At 38.9% G+C, this 13,979-nt stretch overlaps 1 protein-coding gene across 1 annotated transcript in view; it reads right to left on the bottom strand.

Annotated features, from left to right (window-relative positions):
• LOC124132663 (protocadherin-11 X-linked-like) overlaps positions 1-13,979 on the bottom strand; it is a 363,829-nt gene that overhangs the window by 194,964 nt on the left and 154,886 nt on the right. Inside the window, exon 2 of the mRNA XM_048387383.1 lies at positions 12,234-12,374. The gene's annotated coding sequence lies outside the window, so the exon portion shown is untranslated. The remainder of the gene's footprint in view (positions 1-12,233; positions 12,375-13,979) is intronic.

The raw sequence follows: 13,979 nt of genomic DNA, 5'->3' as shown, positions 1-13,979 counted from the left end.
TTTGTAGTTTCAAGAACATAATTCTAGGGTTAACATTGTTTTGAGGTTTGCAGGTCACACACCAGGAAGGAAATATTTAGTTAAAGTCTTCAAATATTTATTACCATCGTTTAAATTTTTTAAATAATGACATGTGACAGCCATACTTGTATACACCTACCATAACACCTTTCATCAAATAACATAAACTTTTATTGATGGGCACAGAATGTAAAGAAAATAGTTTTGCAAGAAATGTTTTGAAAACACAAACGATCAGTCAAGTTTGGGTCTATCCAAGACTAACATCTAGTCTCAGAAATGAACATATTTTACATCTTTCTGTTTGTCTTTTAGTGAAACTCATATTTCAAGACTTTTTAAAGCCAACTTGACAATATATTTAATTTTGTTATTTTTTGCATATAAACAAAGAAAATCCACACAAGATATTCAGTTGGTCCTGTCATATAGTAGCATACGAGGTGTAATGGGGTTTAACATTGCATCCAAGATTATTGCACTTAAATAAAATGACTACCCCACTCACACACAGTTATGCTGACTCCAAACCAACAAGTCCTTGTTTTAGCCCCTTAATGCCAAGTGCCAGGCAGGGTAACAACAAGTACCATATTTTGAAATCTTTTGGTATGATCCAACCACCGACCTTCTGCTCTCCAGGCAGATGCTCCTTCCATGAGGTGAGGTGAGGTGAGGTGAGGTGAGGTGAGGTGAGGTGAGGTGAGGTGAAATTGGGTTTAACGTCGCGTCCAAGATTATTGCACTTATATAGCGACGTGCATGCACGTGTGTGTGTTTGTGTGGCTGCTTGTACTAGTCCGGACTGATGCTGATTTATAGTGCTAGCCCACTGAGATACCATGCCGCAGTTTAACATGAATATCCCACTCAGACACAGTATACTGACTCCGAGCCGACCAGTCCTTGTTTTAGCCCCTTAATGCCGAGCACCAGGCATGGTAACAACAAGTACCATCTTTTAACATCTTTTGGTATGACGCGGCCGGGGATCGAACCCCGGACCTTCCGCTCTCCGGGCAGACGCTCTACCACTAGACCACGGAGGCGGTCCTCTATCCATGAGACCACGGAGTGGCTCAGATGAAGAAACCACTGATAGTTCCTCCACTAACATATCATCTGGCAAGAACCTGATAGGGTACCTGTAGAATCTTCCAGGTAATATTGTACAACTGAGTGCACAAACAAGACCATTATTTATTGGAATATATTGATTTATTCTGCAGTAGGTATAAATAATCTAAAGAGGAATCTTTTCTGTAAGGAGAAAGAATTAGATCTTTTAAGCGTATTCCCATGTAAATCTCATGTTACTGTGTTGAAAGGCACACGGTTGAACACATGCTTATTTGCAGTATTTTTTTCACAGTATTACAACTATACCATGAGCATTGGAGCTAGGCAAACTAGGGGTTGACATCATGAGAACAAAGGCAGGTGACACACTACCTAATCTTCATTAGTAAACTCTTTACAGCAAAGAGCACCAGGACTTCTTCTACCCTGCTATACCAATGGGAACCAAATCTACAGCACTCTTAAACATTATTGCTTGATGGGGAAGAAGAACCTGAACTGATGAAAGTCTCAGATGTTTACCACTTCAGTGAAATAAAAGCAACAAAAAAACATTTCCACAATTACAAGAAATCTCTGCTGAAAGCAGAGGCCAATGTATGTTTCTGACCATATCATGAGCATATGTTTATGAATCACTTTTAAATAGTGATGAAACCAGGTGTTTGCGAAAGGTGAGCGCATCCTGCCCCACCAGTGGCACCATCACAAACACATGCAAAGGCAAGTCAACCATTCACCCAAAATCATGAGAACACATGGCACAAGCCAAAACCGAGAATGCACTGGACACCTTTTCTGCCACTGACGCACCAAACTCGGAACTCGGGTGTGGTGCTGACAAACCAAGGATCATAATTAGGAAGATCCAAACATAGGATCCTGGCATGCCAAAGGGATGCAATTCTGCAGAGTGAATTGCAGTGCTTCAGACAACTTGGTTTCTCATCATCATATTAACTCTGGAAGGATAAATGAGAAAATAGATGTATTCATGTTAAATTCAATATATAAAGCAGTATATTTTTTTTAAGGCATACAAATCTTTTATTTCACTCTCCCTTAGTAATCTTAAACTGCCAGGAACATCTCAATTACGAATCACATCATTGAACAAGAAAAAGAGACAACACATAAATGTTGATTGCCTGGGTGTTTACTCGTATTTATCAAAGTTGAGATACCATCTTATCAATCTACAAATAGCTGCTTTATTTCTTAACACTCTCCTAATCGTCTGTCTGACATATACTTGGACCACATTATCCTGTATAATGTGTGGAGAAGGCTATACTACCTCCTCTGTTCAAGAGGCAAACTGCGTCAGAGTATCTGGAGAATTCCAAAATGTCTTGGCACCCTTTTTTATAAGATCAAACTGTCTATCTGTATTGTGGAATCTAGTATGTATCATCTTCCCGAGGCAAGAGAATTAACTGACTTTAAAAGTCCAGTTTCCACCGTTGCCGAACTAGGCTCGAATTATTGGGCTTGATTGTACGCCACCAGTGGCTATTACCAGTTATGTCCCTTCTAGGCCTCTCCTTCGGGCCAATCAGGTTCCTTCTCTCGTATCAGTTGCGTTTGCTTCACACAAAATGGTGGCGCCCGGTCAGGACGATCTGATCAGTAATCAAGATCTAGATTGTGATAAAATGGGTCTTACATCGCGAAAATGCATCATATCACGTGAGCACCTTGATTAAAAAAATGTTAGATTTGGAAAATATCTGCTGACAACGAGTTGGCGGTGCACATGCTTTGCAAATCCTGCAATCGACCGAAATCTGCACGACAGTTTACAAACCGGATTTCGATTTCAGTGCGCAATTTTGATTGGACTATGCATAGACTCGTTAGTCCAGCCAAAATGTATCTCCATACTACCAGCCTAGTTCGGCAAAGGTGGAAACTGGACTTTTATAGTCAGTTAACTCTCTTGCCTCGGGAAGATGTCCTGTCGCTTAAGATACTGTGTTTGTACTGTTGTAAAAGCATCTTTGAGAACAGGCCATTGGCACTGAAAAGTTGTCTGTCTCTGGAGCCAGGTGGTTCGTGTGTTTGTCCACCTGTCGCTAGGATCTCTGTATGTCTGTAACTCTGAGGTCTTAACTAGATTATTTCCAATTCACCTTTACATAGCCAAAGTACTGAGGTATCAAACAACATTCACTCACTCACAGTGCAATGTTCAATCTCAGTGCCTTGTCATGAGATGGTTGCAATAGAGATGGGCCCAAACCTGGTCCACTTAACTGTCAAGTTGGTCAGTGTGTCAACACACATTCCTGGAATACTCTTGTTAATTTCAAGTGATTTATTATCCAAAATAGTTTTTCCCTTTTTTAGCCCATTGTCCAATTACAAAAGTCATGCATATTTCATGCCAGTTGGTTACTGACCACCATGTATTTAGCACAGGCCAGTCACTTAACCATACTGAATAGGCAACACAATGAACTTTTGAACATGGATTAAGCACATGCTGTGCAAGCGTAGATCCCACCTTGATAAAAATCGTGACAGACTTTGAAGAACAAAAGTGTCATATCGCCATTTGAGGAGATAATGGGTCAGAATTACTGACTGTCAAAATTTGATCATATTTTGAAAGGCTGTTGGCGGCCATGTCCGTTTTGATGAGACACGTACATTTCATACCCTGTCACCTTCGAGAACTTTAAACATGGAGTGAGATAAAGGTTATACAGTCCATGCTCAATTCGATAACTTCCATTAAGTGGGATATTTCGGTGCACTTTGATGTTAAGAGCGCCACTTTTCAAATCAAATTAATGTCTTATTCTCAAAACTTTAAAAACTGTATATTTGATGAGACAATGTTCTTGCATTCACACAACAGAACTCTCAAGCTAGATTAGATCAGATTCAATTAGATTCTAAAGCCTGAAAATCAATATACAACCAATATAATCCGAAGTAATGTTCAAATAAAAGCATTGTTTGGGGAAAACTACCTATTAGAGTCTAAGATTGATCTACCTGTTTCGTAAATAATATTCATGACATGTAGGGTTCATGTTTTAAGAAAAATACAATAATTTTCAATTTTCAATATTTTTCAATATAAACCAAATTGCACATCCTTAAGGCTAACATGTTTCTATGGGGATTAATTTAAATCTTTTGATTAAGAAAAAAAATGTTGATGGATTTTGAAGCCATTATTTCAAAGCCGTTTGATCGTTGTGGCATGTATACAGGCTAGAACTAAGATATAGTAGCGAGGTCTTGTCCCATTCAAATGATTGTTATTAAAATCTATTAGCCATTTGAAGTCAATATCATTATTTACAGCACCAATAGATGAATAAGTCAATACATTTCACAAACAGATATATCACCAATATTTATAACAATGGTATTTCTATACATGTAAATAAGCCCTTTTGATGAAAAACATATGCAAGAAAATGGACATATTATTATTGTACAAAGAATCCTTTTTGTACATACTTGGATGAACATACATGGATGAACAATTTCTTTATTACAATTAAGAGCGATGTTTGGGTGTAGGTTCTAACACTGTTATCAAGCAAGTGATGATGAAAGAAGTTATTTGACAATTTGAAAACAATATATCACAGTTTGAACAGTAATATTCTTGCGTTTAAATCAACAACATTTAAACAAACATGAAACATATTAACTGAGACTTTTTAAAAGCAAGTAACGCTCCAGTCTCTGACAGAAGAAAGGTCAACCTTGCTGTATCTCACTGTTGGAAATGTCAAGTTGCTTCAGAAAAACTGTTATGTCTACACCAAGATGATAAATCATTTGGTGTTGGCCAAATGACTGAATTCCTGAGACATGAAATATTGAAATCTGGCAAAGAGATTCCGATGACTGTTAATGAGCTTTGTCGATAAATGGCCAAGGAAGCTATATTTCAACTTGATGATGATTGACTTCCTATCATTGCAGACAATATTTCAACAAATACCAGTGAACAGTCCCACAACAGCAACCATGACATATACCCATGAACAATCGTTTCATCTATACATACACTTCATCAATATATACGCTTCATCTATACATACACTTCATCTATACATACGCTTCATCTATACATACACTTCATCTATACATACACTTCATCAATACATACACTTCATCTATACATACACTTCATCAATACATACACTTCATCTATACATACACTTCATCTATACATACACTTCATCAATACATACACTTCATCAATATACTTCATCTATACATACACTTCATCAATACATACGCTTCATCTATGCATACACTTCATCTATAGATACACTTCATCTATTCATACACTTCATCTATACATACACTTCATCTATACATACACTTCATCTATACATACACTTCATCTATACATACACTTCATCTATACATACACTTCATCTATACATACACTTCATCTATACATACACTTCATCTATACATACACTTCATCTATGCAAACACTTCATCTATACATACACTTCATCAATACATACACTTCATCAATACACTTCATCTATAGATACACTTCATCTATACATACAATTCATCTATACATACACTTCATCTATACATACACTTCATCTATAGATACACTTCATCTATACATACACTTTATCTATACATACACTTCATCTATACATACACTTCATCTATACATACACTTCTTCTATACATACACTTCATCTATACATACACTTCATCTATACATACACTTTATCTATACATACACTTCATCTATACATACACTTCATATATACATACACTTCATATATACATACACTTCATCTATACATACACTTCATCTATACATACACTTTATCTATACATACACTTCATCTATACATACACTTCATATATACATACACTTCATCTATACATACACTTCATCTATACATACACTTCATTTATACATACACTTCATCTATACATACACTTCATCTATACATACACTTCATCTATACATACACTTCATCTATACATACACTTCATCTATGCATACAATTCATCTATACACTTCATCTATTCATACACTTCATCTATACATACACTTCATCTATTCATACACTTCATCTATACATACACTTCATCTATACATACACTTCATATATACATACACTTCATATATACATACACTTCATCTATACATACACTTCATCTATACATACACTTTATCTATACATACACTTCATCTATACATACACTTCATCTATACATACACTTCATATATACATACACTTCATATATACATACACTTCATCTATACATACACTTTATCTATACATACACTTCCTCTATACATACACTTCATCTATACATACACTTCTTCTATACATACACTTCATCTATACATACACTTCATCTATACATACACTTCCTCTATACATACACTTCCTCTATACATACACTTCATCTATACATACACTTTATCTATACATACACTTCATCTATACATACACTTCATATATACATACACTTCATCTATACATACACTTCATCTATACATACACTTCATCTATACACTTCATCAATACATACACTTCATCTATAGATACACTTCATCTATGCATACACTTTATCTATAGATACACTTCATCTATACATACACTTCATCTATACGTACACTTCATCTATTCATACACTTCATCTATACATACACTTTATCTATACACTTCATCAATATACTTCATCTATACATACACTTCATCTATACATACGCTTCATCTATGCATACACTTCATCTATACATACACTTCATCTATACATACACTTCATCTATACACTTCATCAATATACTTCATCTATACATACACTTCATCAATACATACACTTCATCTATACATACACTTCATCAATACATACACTTTATCTATACATACACTTTATCTGTAAATACACTTCATCTATACAGCACTTCATCAATTATTCAACTGATGAAGGGGCAAGAAGTATTACGTGGTATTCAGCTGATGAAAGGACAAGAAGTAGTGTGTGGTATTCAGCTGATGAAAGGACAAGAAGTAGTGTGTGGTATTCAGCTGATGAAGGGGCAAGAAGTATTGTGTGGTATTCAGCTGATGAAGGGGCAAGAAGTATTGTGTGGTATTCAGCTGATGAAGGGGCAAGAAGTATTGTGTGGTATTAAGCTGATGAAGGGCAAGAAGTAGTGTGTGGTATTCAGCTGATGAAGGGGAAGAAGTATTGTGTGGTATTCAGCTGATGAAAGGACAAGAAGTATTGTGTGGTATTCAGCTGATGAAGGGGCAAGAAGTAGTGTGTGGTATTCAGCTGATGAAGGGGAAGATGTATTGTGTGGTATTCAGCTCATGAAAGGACAAGAAGTATTGTGTGGTATTCAGCTGATGAAGGGGCAAGAAGTAGTATGTGGTATTCAGCTGATGAAGGGCAAGAAGTATTGTGTGGTATTCGGCTGATGAAGGGGCAAGAAGTAGTGTGTGGTATTCAGCTGATGAAGGGGCAAGAAGTATTGTGTGGTATTCAGCTGATGAAGGGGAAGAAGTATTGTGTGGTATTCAGCTGATGAAGGGGAAGAAGTATTGTGTGGTATTCAGCTGATGAAGGGCAAGAAGTATTGTGTGGTATTCAGCTGATGAAGGGCAAGAAGTATTGTGTGGTATTCAGCTGATGAAGGGGCAAGAAGTAGTGTGTGGTATTCAGCTGATGAAGGGCCAAGGAGTATTGTGTGGTATTCCGTTGATGAAGGGGCAAGAAGTAGTGTGTGGTATTCAGTTGATGAAGGGGAAGATGGATTGTGTGGTATTCAGCTCATGAAAGGACAAGAAGTATTGTGTGGTATTCAGCTGATGAAGGGGCAAGAAGTAGTATGTGGTATTCAGCTGATGAAGGGCAAGAAGTATTGTGTGGTATTCGGCTGATGAAGGGGCAAGAAGTAGTGTGTGGTATTCAGCTGATGAAGGGGCAAGAAGTATTGTGTGGTATTCAGCTGATGAAGGGGAAGAAGTATTGTGTGGTATTCAGCTGATGAAGGGGAAGAAGTATTGTGTGGTATTCAGCTGATGAAGGGCAAGAAGTATTGTGTGGTATTCAGCTGATGAAGGGGCAAGAAGTATTGTGTGGTATTCAGCTGATGAAGGGGCAAGAAGTAGTGTGTGGTATTGAGCTGATGAAGGGCCAAGAAGTATTGTGTGGTATTCAGCTGATGAAGGGGCAAGAAGTATATTGTGTGGTATTCAGCTGATGAAGGGGAAGAAGTATTGTGGCGGTATTCAGCTGATGAAAGGGGAAGAAGTTTTGTGTGGTATTCAGCTGATGAAGGGCCAAGAAGTATTTTGTGGTAATCAGCTGATGAAAGGGCCAAAAATTATTGTGTGGTAATCAGCTGAAAAAGGGGCAAGAAGTATTGTGTAGTATTCAGCTGATGAAGGGGCAAGAAGTATTTTGTGGTATTCAGCTGATGAAAGGGCCAAAAAGTATTGTGTGGTATTCAGCTGATGAAAGGGCAAGAAGTATTGTGTGGTATTCAGCTGATGAAGGGGCAAGAAGTATTGTGTGGTATTCAGCTGATGAAGGGCCAAGAAGTATTGTGTGGTATTCAGCTGATGAAGGGGAAGAAGTATTGTGTGGTATTCAGCTGATGAAGGGCCAAGAAGTATTGTGTGGTATTCAGCTGATGAAGGAACAAAAAGTATTGTGGTGGTGTTCACCTGATAAAGAAACAAGAAGTATTGTGGTGGTGTTCACCTGATAAAGGAACAAGAAGTATTGTGGTGGTGTTCACCTGATAAAGGGGCAAGAATTACCCCTGAAACATTGTTACAAAGAGGTTATACACAATGAAGGTTCATGTCTTCACACTATTGTCATGATACAGATGACATACTTGTGATTTATATTCAGTAACACACCATAAGATAACTTCTTTCATTTCTTCCAGAGAACGTACAACAAGAACTAAAACATCAAAATGGAGGCAATTCTTAGAGAATTAGAAGGATTGAACACAGATTGGAGATTTTATTTATTTCACACATTCCAGCTTGGAGCAGACTTCCACCAACATTTCCTGTGCCATTACCCACTGTCTTGCAGCAGCCTGACGTTTGGACCAGACAAACCAGTGATTGATAGTATGGGTATGATGTACACAAAGACATACTTCTTTTGTTTGTTTGTTGTGTAACTCTGCACTCACTAATATTCCAGCTGTATGATTGTGGTCCATAAAAAAATCGAATCTGGACCAGACAATCCAATGATTGACATCATGAGCATAAGTATAAGCAAATGAGATACAATGACATGCATCAACCAAGTCTGTGAGTCTGACAACCAAAGTTCCATTAGTTGCCTCTTATGACAAGCATGGGTTGCTGAAGGCCAATTCTAACATTGATCTTCATGGGGGCGACAATGACATGCCATCAACCACATCTGTGAGTCTGACAACCCAAGTTCCGTTAGTTGCTTCTTATGACAAGCATGGGTTGCTGAAGGCCAATTCTAACATTGATCTTCATGGGGGCGATGATGACATGCCATCAACCACGTCTGTGAGTCTGACAACCCAAGTTCCGTTAGTTGCTTCTTATGACAAGCATGGGTTGCTGAAGGCCAATTCTAACATTGATCTTCATGGGGGCGATGATGACATGTCATCAACCACGTCTGTGAGTCTGACAACCCAAGTTCCGTTAGTTGCCTCTTATGACAAGCATGGGTTGCTGAAGGCCAATTCTAACATGGATCTTCATGGGGGCGACAATGACATGCCATCAACCACATCTGTGAGTCTGACAACCCAAGTTCCGTTAGTTGCTTCTTATGACAAGCATGGGTTGCTGAAGGCCAATTCTAACATTGATCTTCATGGGGGCGATGATGACATGCCATCAACCACATCTGTGAGTCTGACAACCCAAGTTCCGTTAGTTGCCTCCTATGACAAGCATGGGTTGCTGAAGGCCAATTCTAACATTGATCTTCATGGGGGCAATGATGACATGCCATCAACCACATCTGTGAGTCTGACAACCCAAGTTCCGTTAGTTGCCTCTTATGACAAGCATGGGTTGCTGAAGGCCAATTCTAACATGGATCTTCATGGGGGCGATGATGACATGTCATCAAATAATTCTGTGAGTCTGACAACCCAAGTTCCATTTAATTTGCCTCTTATGACAAGCATGGGTTACTGAAGACCAATTCTAACATGGATCTTCATGGGAGCAACGATGACATGCCATCAACCACGTCTGTGAGTCTGACAACCCAAGTTCCGTTAGTTGCTTCTTATGACAAGCATGGGTTGCTGAAGGCCAATTCTAACATTGATCTTCATGGGGGCGATGATGACATGTCATCAACCACGTCTGTGAGTCTGACAACCCAAGTTCCGTTAGTTGCCTCTTATGACAAGCATGGGTTACTGAAGACCAATTCTAACATGGATCTTCATGAGAGCAACGATGACATGCCATCAACCACGTCTGTGAGTCTGACAACCCAAGTTCCGTTAGTTGCTTCTTATGACAAGCATGGGTTGCTGAAGGCCAATTCTAACATTGATCTTCATGGGGGCGACAATGACATATCATCAAATAATTCTGTGAGTCTGACAACCCAAGTTCCATTTAATTTGCCTCTTATGACAAGCATGGGTTACTGAAGACCAATTCTAACATTGATCTTCATGGGAGCAACGATGACATGCCATCAACCACATCTGTGAGTCTGACAACCCAAGTTCCGTTAGTTGCCTCTTATGACAAGCATGGGTTGCTGAAGGCCAATTCTAACATTGATCTTCATTGGGGCGATGATGACATGCCATCAACCACGTCTGTGAGTCTGACAACCCAAGTTCCGTTAGTTGCTTCTTATGACAAGCATGGGTTGCTGAAGGCCAATTCTAACATTGATCTTCATGGGGGCGATGATGACATGTCATCAACCACGTCTGTGAGTCTGACAACCCAAGTTCCATTTAATTTGCCTCTTATGACAAGCATGGGTTACTGAAGACCAATTCTAACATGGATCTTCATGGGAGCAATGATGACATGCCATCAACCACGTCTGTGAGTCTGACAACCCAAGTTCCGTTAGTTGCTTCTTATGACAAGCATGGGTTGCTGAAGGCCAATTCTAACATTGATCTTCATGGGGGCGATGATGACATGCCATCAACCACATCTGTGAGTCTGACAACCCAAGTTCCGTTAGTTGCCTCTTATGACAAGCATGGGTTGCTGAAGGCCAATTCTAACATGGATCTTCATGGGGGCGATGATGACATGTCATCAACCACGTCTGTGAGTCTGACAACCCAAGTTCCGTTAGTTGCCTCTTATGACAAGCATGGGTTGCTGAAGCCCAATTCTAACATGGATCTTCATGGGGGCGATGATGACATGTCATCAACCACGTCTGTGAGTCTGACAACCCAAGTTCCATTAGTTGCCTCTTATGACAAGCATGGGTTGCTGAAGGCCAATTCTAACATGGATCTTCATGGGGGCGATGATGACATGTCATCAACCACGTCTGTGAGTCTGACAACCCAAGTTCCGTTAGTTGCCTCTTATGACAAGCATGGGTTGCTGAAGGCCAATTCTAACATGGATCTTCATGGGGGCGACAATGACATGTCATCAAATAATTCTGTGAGTCTGACAACCCAAGTTCCATTTAATTTGCCTCTTATGACAAGCATGGGTTACTGAAGGCAAATTCTAACATGGATCTTCATAGGAGCAACGATGACATGCCATCAACCACGTCTGTGAGTCTGACAACCCAAGTTCCGTTAGTTGCTTCTTATGACAAGCATGGGTTGCTGAAGGCCAATTCTAACATGGATCTTCATGGGAACAACGATGACATGCCATTAACCACGTCTGTGAGTCTGACAATCCAAGTTCCGTAAGTTGCCTCTTATGACAAGCATGGGTTGCTGAAGGCCAATTCTAACATGGATCTTCATGGGAGCAACGATGACATGCCATCAACCACGTCCCCAAGCTGTACCATTCTATCAACTATACCACTGGGCCAGATGTAATACATAAAAGAAACATAACAAATAAAGGACACAAAAGGTACATTGTTGGCTTCTATAACTAGCTACAGGAGAAGATTACCTTGAGATGGTCAACGTCCCCACAGTACAGATGCAAGTATCTTGAAAGCATGCAAGTAATTATGTGAGTACTCAACATCAGGACCAGATGCAGAACAGCTTCGGAAACACTTTTTATCAACCAGATCCTTTCTAGAATACCCTGCAAAATAAAGCAATAAAATTCCCTTACTTAATTGAGCAAAGAGTAAGTACTTGAGTACGTAGTAAACATGTCGCATGCATGTTTTAACAAGAGTCATCCGAAGATGACATATCCCCCCGATGTGGCATGTCGGTAAACTGTGTGTACCTTCAAATGTATTTAGATTGGCAAGGAAATCTTTTTCCTTGATGCCAAAACCAGAAATATAATGAAGGTTATTAAATATTGGTTCATGTAGCTCACTTTCTGATGAATATGAATAGCTCTGTAGTAGCCTCATGACACAAAGGCATAAAGAGAATGTACTAGGTTATGTAGCTCACATCAATTATAGTATATGATATCGGTAAATAGTACACCTTAGAATTATATGTCAGGGGCTACAAATTAAAAAGATTAAAATCTATAAATAACAAACTGCACCACTAGTGAACATGATTGATATGTGCATAAAGTTTGGTGAATCTCTGTCGCATGGTTTAGAAGATATGCTCCAGACGAGGACATTACCCTAAGTTCATCAATTTTCAAATTAATTTGAAAAAAGAAAAAAAAAGGCACCACTACATAACCTGCTTGATAGGTGTAAAAACTTTTGAGAAGCTAAGTTGTATGGTTCAGGAGATATGGTCCGGACAAGAGCACTACCCTCAAATTTCCTAAGTTCATCATATTTCCATGGAAACGACACAAATATAAAATTCTAAAAATCTCTAAATAGCAAAAGGCACTACTACTGAGCCTGACTGTTAAGTGAACCAAGTTTTGGGAAGCTAGGTTGTACGGTTTAGGAAATATGCTCCGGACAAGAGCACTACCCTCAAATTTCCTAAGTTCATCATATTTCCATGGAAACAACAAAAATATAAAATTCTAAAAATCTCTAGATAGCAAAAGGCACTACTACTGAGCCTGATTGGTAAGTGTACCAAGTTTTGTGAAGCTAGGTTTTATGGTTTAGGAAATATGCTCCGGACAAACAATGATTACAGACGGACAGTCGGACAGACGGACATACTGATGGCTATATAAGCTTTTGTCATGTGCACAGTGATATGACCCACATAGTTTTGTCATGTGCACAGTGATATGACCCACATAGTTTTGTCATGTACACAGTGATATGACCCACATAGTTTTGTCATGTGCACAGTGATATGCCCCACATAGTAAGGAACTATCCACTCAAAGGATACTCAGTTTAATATCTCAACTCCATGAGAAGAATGTGATTAAGTTTCTTCTCACCTGGCATGATATATCTTGCAACATATTGATGCAGAATTAATCACAAGGGAGTTTGAAATGACATATCAATATCTTATTGGTGATATACAAAGTGATTGATGCCAATAGTATAACAAGGTGAGGTGAAATTGGTTTAAACGTCGCGTCCAAGATTATTGCACTTATATAGCGACGTGCATGCAAGTGTGTGTATGTGTGGCTGCTTGTACTAGTCCGGACTGATGCCGATTTATAGTGCTAGCCCACTGAGATATCATGCCGCAGTTTAACATGAATACCCCACTCGGACACAGTATACTGACTCCGAGCCGACCAGTCCTTGTTTTAGCCCCTTAATGCAGAGCGCCAGACTGG

The sequence above is a fragment of the Haliotis rufescens genome, unplaced genomic scaffold, assembly GCF_023055435.1.
Source record: "Haliotis rufescens isolate VD_foot unplaced genomic scaffold, xgHalRufe1.0.p SCAF_7, whole genome shotgun sequence".
Lineage (NCBI taxonomy): Eukaryota > Metazoa > Mollusca > Gastropoda > Lepetellida > Haliotidae > Haliotis > Haliotis rufescens.
This window is presented reverse-complemented; position numbering and strand designations above follow the sequence as displayed.